Below are 8,413 nucleotides of genomic sequence, written 5' to 3'. Positions count from 1 at the left end.
ACTAAGTCCAGTATGGCCGTCCCTCTAGTCGGGTCCTGAACCAGTTGGGAGAGGTAATTGCCTTTGATTATTGCCAAGAACCTGTTTCCTTTATGAGATATACAAGTTTCAGTTTCCCTGTCTATATCTGGGTAGTTGAAGTCCCCCATAATAACCACCTCATTATGATTTGCCGCCTCGTCTATCTCGTTTAGTAGTAGATTTTCTGTGGACTCTGGTATATTAGGTGGTTTATAGTAAACTCCTATTAGTAATTTATTGTTGTTTTTAGCTCCATGTATCTCTACCCACAGTGACTCCACATGTTCATGTCCCTCACTTATATCTTCAATGAGTGTGGGCTTTAGACAGGACTTTACATAAAGGCAAACCCCTCCCCCTCTCCGGTTTTGACGATCCTTTCTAAACAGACTGTAACCCTGTACATTAACTGTCCAGTCATAGCTATCATCCAGCCATGTCTCAGTTATTCCCACTATGTCATAGTCCTCCTCACACATCACCAATTCCAGTTCACCAGTTTTATTAGTCAGGCTTCTGGCATTAGTATACATACATTTGAGAGGTTTATGTATATTTTTTACCCTACACCTTTCCTTCTGAACTGTTCTAGTCCCTCCTTCTATTCCTCCCCCAGTCCCACTACCTTGCCCCCGGTCTCTATCTGCACTATCTTCCCATCCTATAACATAATTACCCTCCCCCCAGTCCCTAGTTTAAACACTTCTCCAACCTTCTAGCCATCTTCTTCCCCAACACAGCTGCCCCTTCCCCATTGAGGTGCAGCCCATCCCTAGGATAGAGCCTGTAGCCGATAGAGAAGTCGGCCCAGTTCTCCAGGAACCCAAACCCCTCCTTCCTACACCAGTTCTTGAGCCACTTGTTAATCTCCCTAATCTCCCGCAGCTTTTCTTGTGTGGCCCGTGGTACAGGTAGTATTTCGGAAAATACTACCTTTGAGGTCCTTGCCCTAAGCTTTTGACCTAAATCCCTGAAATCATTTTTAAGGACTCTCCACCTACCCCTAACTTTGTCATTGGTTCCGATATGGACCATGACCGCTGGATCTTCTCCAGCCCCTCCCAGTAATCTGTCAACCCGCTCCGCGATGTGTCGAACTCTAGCGCCAGGAAGACAGCACACTGTTCGGCGATCACGGTCTTTGTGACAGATTTCCCTATCTGTTCCCCTAATAATTGAGTCTCCCACTACCAGCACCTGTCTGGCCTCCCCTGCTCTCCTGGTCCCCTGCTTACCGGAGCTGACATTCCCCTGACTGGCAGAGGAAGTGTCTGGCTGCGGCAGTGCCATCCCTGGACTGACATCCCCCTCATCTGCCAAACGTGCAAACTTGTTGGGGTGTGTCAGATCAGGGCTAGCCTCCCTGGCACTCTTCCCTCTACCCCGCTTTCTAACTGTTACCCAGCTAGCTACCTCACTTTCCTCAGCCTCCTCTCTGTCACCCTCCCCCTCATCTACCCCAAAGAGTGCTTGCTCGGTGAGAAGCAAACTCTTTTGCAAATTGTCAATGCCTCTCAGTGTTGCAACTTGCCCATTTAGAGACTCGATTAGCGATTCCAAACGGGTAATTTGCTCACATCTTGAAAAAAGATATGCACCCTTGAACTCCTGTTCCAGGACTGCATACATCATGCAAGATGTGCACTGGACTGCGTTGTCAATTGTGCAACACATACTAAATGGGGATTACACCACAAGATCAGCACTTCCTGGTTTTAGAAGCAGCAAGCATGAGTCATCATCTGCTTTGCATATGCAGATCCCAGAGTGTGCTGACTGTGCTGCAAAACAGTGGCATATAGTATCCGGAATGCCAAATGACAGCTCCAATACAATTTAAACATAAACATTATACAGGCAGAGTTTATCCACAATCTCACAACTATGGACACTAGATTAGGCCCAGATTATTGGAATTTGCCCTAAAAAAACTGTTTTCGGATGGCGTACTGTATATGTCACAGAAAACAACACACTATGGACACTAGATTATGGCCAGATTACTGGAATTTACGCTAAAGAAACAGTTTTCAGATGGAGTACTGCATATGTCACGGATGTGTATTACACGCACACACTACAGAGACAGTAGATGAGGACTGGACCGTGATTATTTAAATTTAAGCTAAAGAAACCGTTTTCGGATGGCATACTGTATATGTCACAGAAAGCCACACACTATGGACACTAGATTACGCCCAGATTATTGGAATTTGCACTAAAGAAACAGTTTTCGGATGGCGTACCGTATATGTCACAGAAAACAAAACACTATGGACACTAGATTAGGCCCAGATTATTAAAATTTACGCTAAAGAAACAGTTTTCAGATGGAGTACTGTATATGTAATGGATGTGTATTACACGCACACACTACAGAGACAGTAGATAAGGACAGGCCCCTGATTATTTAAATTTACGCTAAAGAAACAGTTTTCGGATGGAGTACTGTATATGTCACAGATGTGTATTAAACGCACACTATAGACAATAAATGTGGCGCTGATTATTTGAATTTACGCAAAAAGACACAGTCTGCGGATGATGTACAGTATATGTCACTAATAGGTATTAAAGATAAATATCTTGCTGCTGTCAAACACACACACAGTTTTCCTTAAAAGGACTTTGGGGTCTTTGAAAAGCTTTTGGAAGTAAAAACAGCAAATTTCTCTCCCTGCACTATCTGTCCCTTCCTCAGCACGGATGTCCCTGAGACTGATCAATTTAGGGCAGGTAAAAATATATTGCTGCTCTAAAACACACACACAGTAGTCTTTTAGGTGTTTGAAAAGCTCTCTGCGAATAATAACTGAGAATTTCGCTCCCTACACTGGCTTTACCTTCCTACCCTCTGCTCTCCCTGACTATCACTGATCCGAGCACGTGTCATCAGGTGCTATATAGCACCCGATGACGCGTTCCGGCCAGCCAATCACTGTAATGCCAGCAGCCAACATGGCTACTGCCATTACAGTGATGGCAGTACTTACCTGCACATTTATTGGCTGCATAGAGGGAGGAGGAGACTCGAGCATGGCGCTCGAGCACATTCGGTACTCAGTCTAGTACTGCCATGTGCCGAGCATAGCGATGCTCGAGCCGAATCGGTATTCGGCCGAACATGCTCGCTCATCACTAGTGGGCAGGCAAGTTCTCCTTGGGGTAACTATGGCCCCCGCCGCACTAAACACCCGCTCTGATACCACACTACTGGCCAGGAAGGACATATTTTCCGTTGCAAACTCGACCAGTTGCGGCCACAAATCCAGTTTGGCTGCCCAGTACAGTAGTCCAGCGGATCTTCAATGTGGGGTGGCAAGGTGCTGTCCAAGTATGTCACCACCTGCTGGTTCAGTTTCTGCTCCAGGTCTAGCTGCTGCTGCTGGTGAGTAGTTGTTTCACTAGGCAGGATAAGAAAGCTGCTCATCATCGACTGTAGGCTCAGGCTGCTGCTGATGGAACTGGTACTGCTCCTACCCCCCCACCCTGCCACAGCAGCCTTGGCAGTAGAACGAGAGGGCAGAGGCTTCCCCCCCGTCAGACCTACAAGAGGATGGATGATGGCGCAGATAGGCAGCGGCCAACTGACTACATAGGATGTCTCAATAGTAGTTCAGTTTGTCCTCACCCTCAGCGGGCTTAAAAAAGGCCCCCATTTTGTACCAGTAGCGAGGGTGCAACAAGGTGGAGAGCCAGAAGTCATCCCTCTGCCGAATGGTGAAAATTCGGCTATTACTACCCAAGCAAGTGAGCATGCAGTGGGCCATTTGTGCAAGTGACTCAGAGGGACTCTCTGCTTCCATCTCCACTGCATACTGCCACGGTGTGCCTGGGTCTTCTGCCTCGTCTTCCTCATCTCCCTCTTACTCCTCCGACTGCTCCTGCTTCTCCTCTCCTGTCACCTGTGTAGAAAAACCACCCATTTCGCTACACATTGCTTGTGCTCCAATGTCTTCCTCCTCCTCCAGTTCAGCCCCCCCCCAGGGCTCATGTAGCCGTGAGATGTAGCCGCCACGTCTCCAGTCCCCTAACCGCCAGATTTACCAGCATCTGTTCCAGGATATGAAGCAGTGGAATGACGTTGTTCATCCCGTAGTCCTGATAAATAACTTGGCATCCTCAAAGGGCCTGAGCAAACGGCAGTGGCATGAGCTGCCACTGGCTGACATCGAAGTTACCCAGTGGAGTACTCCTGTCCGCTTGGATCATCAAGAAATAGTTTATGGCCTTTCTCTGTTCGTATAGTCTGTCCAACATATGGAGAATGGGATTTCAACGTTGAGGAATGTTGTTATGCCACTGCAGCTCAAGGAGAGTGTGCTTTGTGGTGTACGAGTGGCTGAAGTGCAGGAAATGTTTGACAACCAGATTGAACACATGTACCATGCAGGGCGCATTACTCATCCTTTCTTGATGCAGCGCCGGCACCATGTTCTTCCCGTTGTTGGTCACCATGGTTCCGATTTTGAGTTGTCGCAGAGAAAGCCAGGATTCGATTTCTTGATGAAGGACACGGAGCAGTTCCTCCCCTGTTTGACTCTGTTCGCCTAGGCAAACTAGGTGCAGAAAAGCGTGACACTGCCGTGCCCTGCACATGTGGTATGCTGGTGGGGCACTGTGAATTGTCCCTGCAGTGGAGGCTGAGGTCACAGTGGAGGATGAGGAGGCAGAGGCGGACATTGTCGCAGATCCAACGGCGTGAGAATGTGGAGGCGGAAGCAGCGTCACCTGGCCAAGTTGCTGGTTTGGCTGGGCAGGAACCACATTTACCCAGTGGGCCGTTAAGGTCATACATAGGGATGAGCGAACTCGAACTGTATAGTTCGGGTTCGTACCGAATTTTGGGGTGTCCGTGACACGGACCCGAACCCGGACATTTTCGTAAAAGTCCGGGTTCGGTGTTCGTCGCTTTCTTCGCGCTTTTGTGACGCTTTCTTGGCGCTTTTTGAAAGGCTGCAAAGCAGCCAATCAACAAGCGTCATACTACTTGCCCCAAGAGGCCATCACAGCCATGCCTACTATTGGCATGGCTGTGATTGGCCAGAGCACCATGTGACCCAGCCTCTATTTAAGCTGGAGTCACATAGCGCCGCCCGTCACTCTGCTCTGATTAGCGTAGGGAGAGGTTGCGGCTGCGACAGTAGGGCGAGATTAGGCAGATTAACTCCTCCAAAGGACTTGATTAACTGATCGATCTGCAGCTGTGGATCATTGAGCTGCTGATCCTCAATTGCTCACTGTTTTTAGGCTGCCCAGACCGTTTGTCAGTCACATTTTTCTGGGGTGATCGGCGGCCATTTTGTGTCTTGTGGTGCGCCAGCACAAGCTGCGACCAAGTGCATTTAACCCTCAATGGTGTGGTTGTTTTTTGGCTAAAGCCTACATCAGGGTGAAGCTGTCACACCAAGTGCATTTAACCAGCAATAGTCTGTTCATTTTTTGGCCATATACAAAATCAGGGGCAAGCTGCGCCTGTCACCAAGTGCATTTAACCCTCAATGGTGTGGTTGTTTTTTGGCTAAAGCCTACATCAGGGTGAAGCTGTCACACCAAGTGCATTTAACCAGCAATAGTCTGTTCATTTTTTGGCCATATACTAAATCAGGGGCAAGCTGCGCCTGTCACCAAGTGCATTTAACCCTCAATGGTGTGGTTGTTTTTTGGCTAAAGCCTACATCAGGGTGAAGCTGTCACACCAAGTGCATTTAACCAGCAATAGTCTGTTTATTTTTTGGCCATATCCCAGTCTAATTCTGTCACTAAATCCATACCGGTCACCCAGCGCCTAAATACTAGGCCTCAAATTTATATCCCGCTAAATCTGTCCTTAGTGCTGTAGCTGGGCGAGTTATTTAGTGTCCGTTCAAGCACATTTCTTGTTCTGGGTTGAAATACAATTCCCAATTTAGCAATTTCATAATTTAGTGGTTTCTGCTATATCAGAGCTATTTGAAATCTATCCCTAAAAGGGTATATAATATTCAAGGTGCACATTGGGTCATTCAGAATAACTTCACACACCCGCTACTGTGTATTTCCAAGTCTAATTCTGGCACTAAACCCATACCTGTCACCCAGCGCCTAAATACTAGGCCTCAAATTTATATCCCGCTAAATCTGTCCCTAGTGCTGTAGCTGGGCGAGTTATTTAGTGTCCGTTCAAGCACATTTCTTGTTCTGGGTTGAAATACAATTCCCAATTTAGCAATTTCATAATTTAGTGGTTTCTGCTATATCAGAGCTATTTGAAATCTATCCCTAAAAGGGTATATAATATTCAAGGTGCACATTGGGTCATTCAGAATAACTTCACACACACCCGCTACTGTGTATTTCCAAGTCTAATTCTGGCACTAAACCCATACCTGTCACCCAGCGCCTAAATACTAGGCCTCAAATTTATATCCCGCTAAATCTGTCCTTAGTGCTGTAGCTGGGCGAGTTATTTAGTGTCCGTTCAAGCACATTTCTTGTTCTGGGTTGAAATACAATTCCCAATTTAGCAATTTCATAATTTAGTGGTTTCTGCTATATCAGAGCTATTTGAAATCTATCCCTAAAAGGGTATATAATATTCAAGGTGCACATTGGGTCATTCAGAATAACTTCACACACACCCGCTACTGTGTATTTCCAAGTCTAATTCTGGCACTAAACCCATACCTGTCACCCAGCGCCTAAATACTAGGCCTCAAATTTATATCCCGCTAAATCTGTCCTTAGTGCTGTAGCTGGGCGAGTTATTTAGTGTCCGTTCAAGCACATTTCTTGTTCTGGGTTGAAATACAATTCCCAATTTAGCAATTTCATAATTTAGTGGTTTCTGCTATATCAGAGCTATTTGAAATCTATCCCTAAAAGGGTATATAATATTCAAGGTGCACATTGGGTCATTCAGAATAACTTCACACACCCGCTACTGTGTATTTCCAAGTCTAATTCTGTCACTAAACCCATACCTGTCACCCAGCGCCTAAATACTAGGCCTCAAATTTATATCCCGCTAAATCTGTCCCTAGTGCTGTAGCTGGGAGAGTTATTTAGTGTCCGTTCAAGCACATTTCTTGTTCTGGGTTGAAATACAATTCCCAATTTAGCAATTTCATAATTTAGTGGTTTCTGCTATATCAGAGCTATTTGAAATCTATCCCTAAAAGGGTATATAATATTCAAGGTGCACATTGGGTCATTCAGAATAACTTCACACACACCCGCTACTGTGTATTTCCAAGTCTAATTCTGGCACTAAACCCATACCTGTCACCCAGCGCCTAAATACTAGGCCTCAAATTTATATCCCGCTAAATCTGTCCTTAGTGCTGTAGCTGGGCGAGTTATTTAGTGTCCGTTCAAGCACATTTCTTGTTCTGGGTTGAAATACAATTCCCAATTTAGCAATTTCATAATTTAGTGGTTTCTGCTATATCAGAGCTATTTGAAATCTATCCCTAAAAGGGTATATAATATTCAAGGTGCACATAGGGTCATTCAGAATAACTTCACACACCCGCTACTGTGCATTTCCAAATCTAATTCTGTCACTAAACCCATACCTGTCACCCAGCGCCTAAATACTAGGCCTCAAATTTATATCCAGCTAAATCTCTCGTTACCGCTGTCCTGTTGTGGCTGGGAAAGTTATTTAGTGTCCGTCAAAGCACATTTTTTGTTCTGGGTTGAAATACAATTCCCAATTTAGCAATTTCATAATTTAGTCGTTTCTGCTATATCAGAGCTATTTGAAATCTATCCCTAAAAGGGTAGATCATATTGAAGGTGCACATAGGGTCATTCAGAATAACTTCACACACACGCTTCTGTGCATTTCCAAGTCTAATTCTGTCACTAAATCCATACCGGTCACCCAGCGCCTAAATACTAGGCCTCAAATTTATATCCCGCTGAATTTGAATACAATACATTGGGCCAAATAATATATTTGTTGTTGTGGTGAACCATAACAATGAGAAAAACATCTAGTAAGGGACGCGGACGTGGACATGGTCGTGGTGGTGTTAGTGGACCCTCTGGTGCTGGGAGAGGACGTGGCCGTTCTGCCACATCCACACGTCCTAGTGTACCAACTACCTCAGGTCCCAGTAGCCGCCAGAATTTACAGCGATATATGGTGGGGCCCAATGCCGTTCTAAGGATGGTAAGGCCTGAGCAGGTACAGGCATTAGTCAATTGGGTGGCCGACAGTGGATCCAGCACGTTCACATTATCTCCCACCCAGTCTTCTGCAGAAAGCGCACAGATGGCGCCTGAAAACCAACCCCATCAGTCTGTCACATCACCCCCATGCATACCAGGGAAACTGTCTCAGCCTCAAGTTATGCAGCAGTCTCTTATGCTGTTTGAAGACTCCGCTGGCAGGGTTTCCCAAGGG

The sequence above is a fragment of the Bufo gargarizans genome, chromosome 4, assembly GCF_014858855.1.
Source record: "Bufo gargarizans isolate SCDJY-AF-19 chromosome 4, ASM1485885v1, whole genome shotgun sequence".
Lineage (NCBI taxonomy): Eukaryota > Metazoa > Chordata > Amphibia > Anura > Bufonidae > Bufo > Bufo gargarizans.
This window is presented reverse-complemented; position numbering follows the sequence as displayed.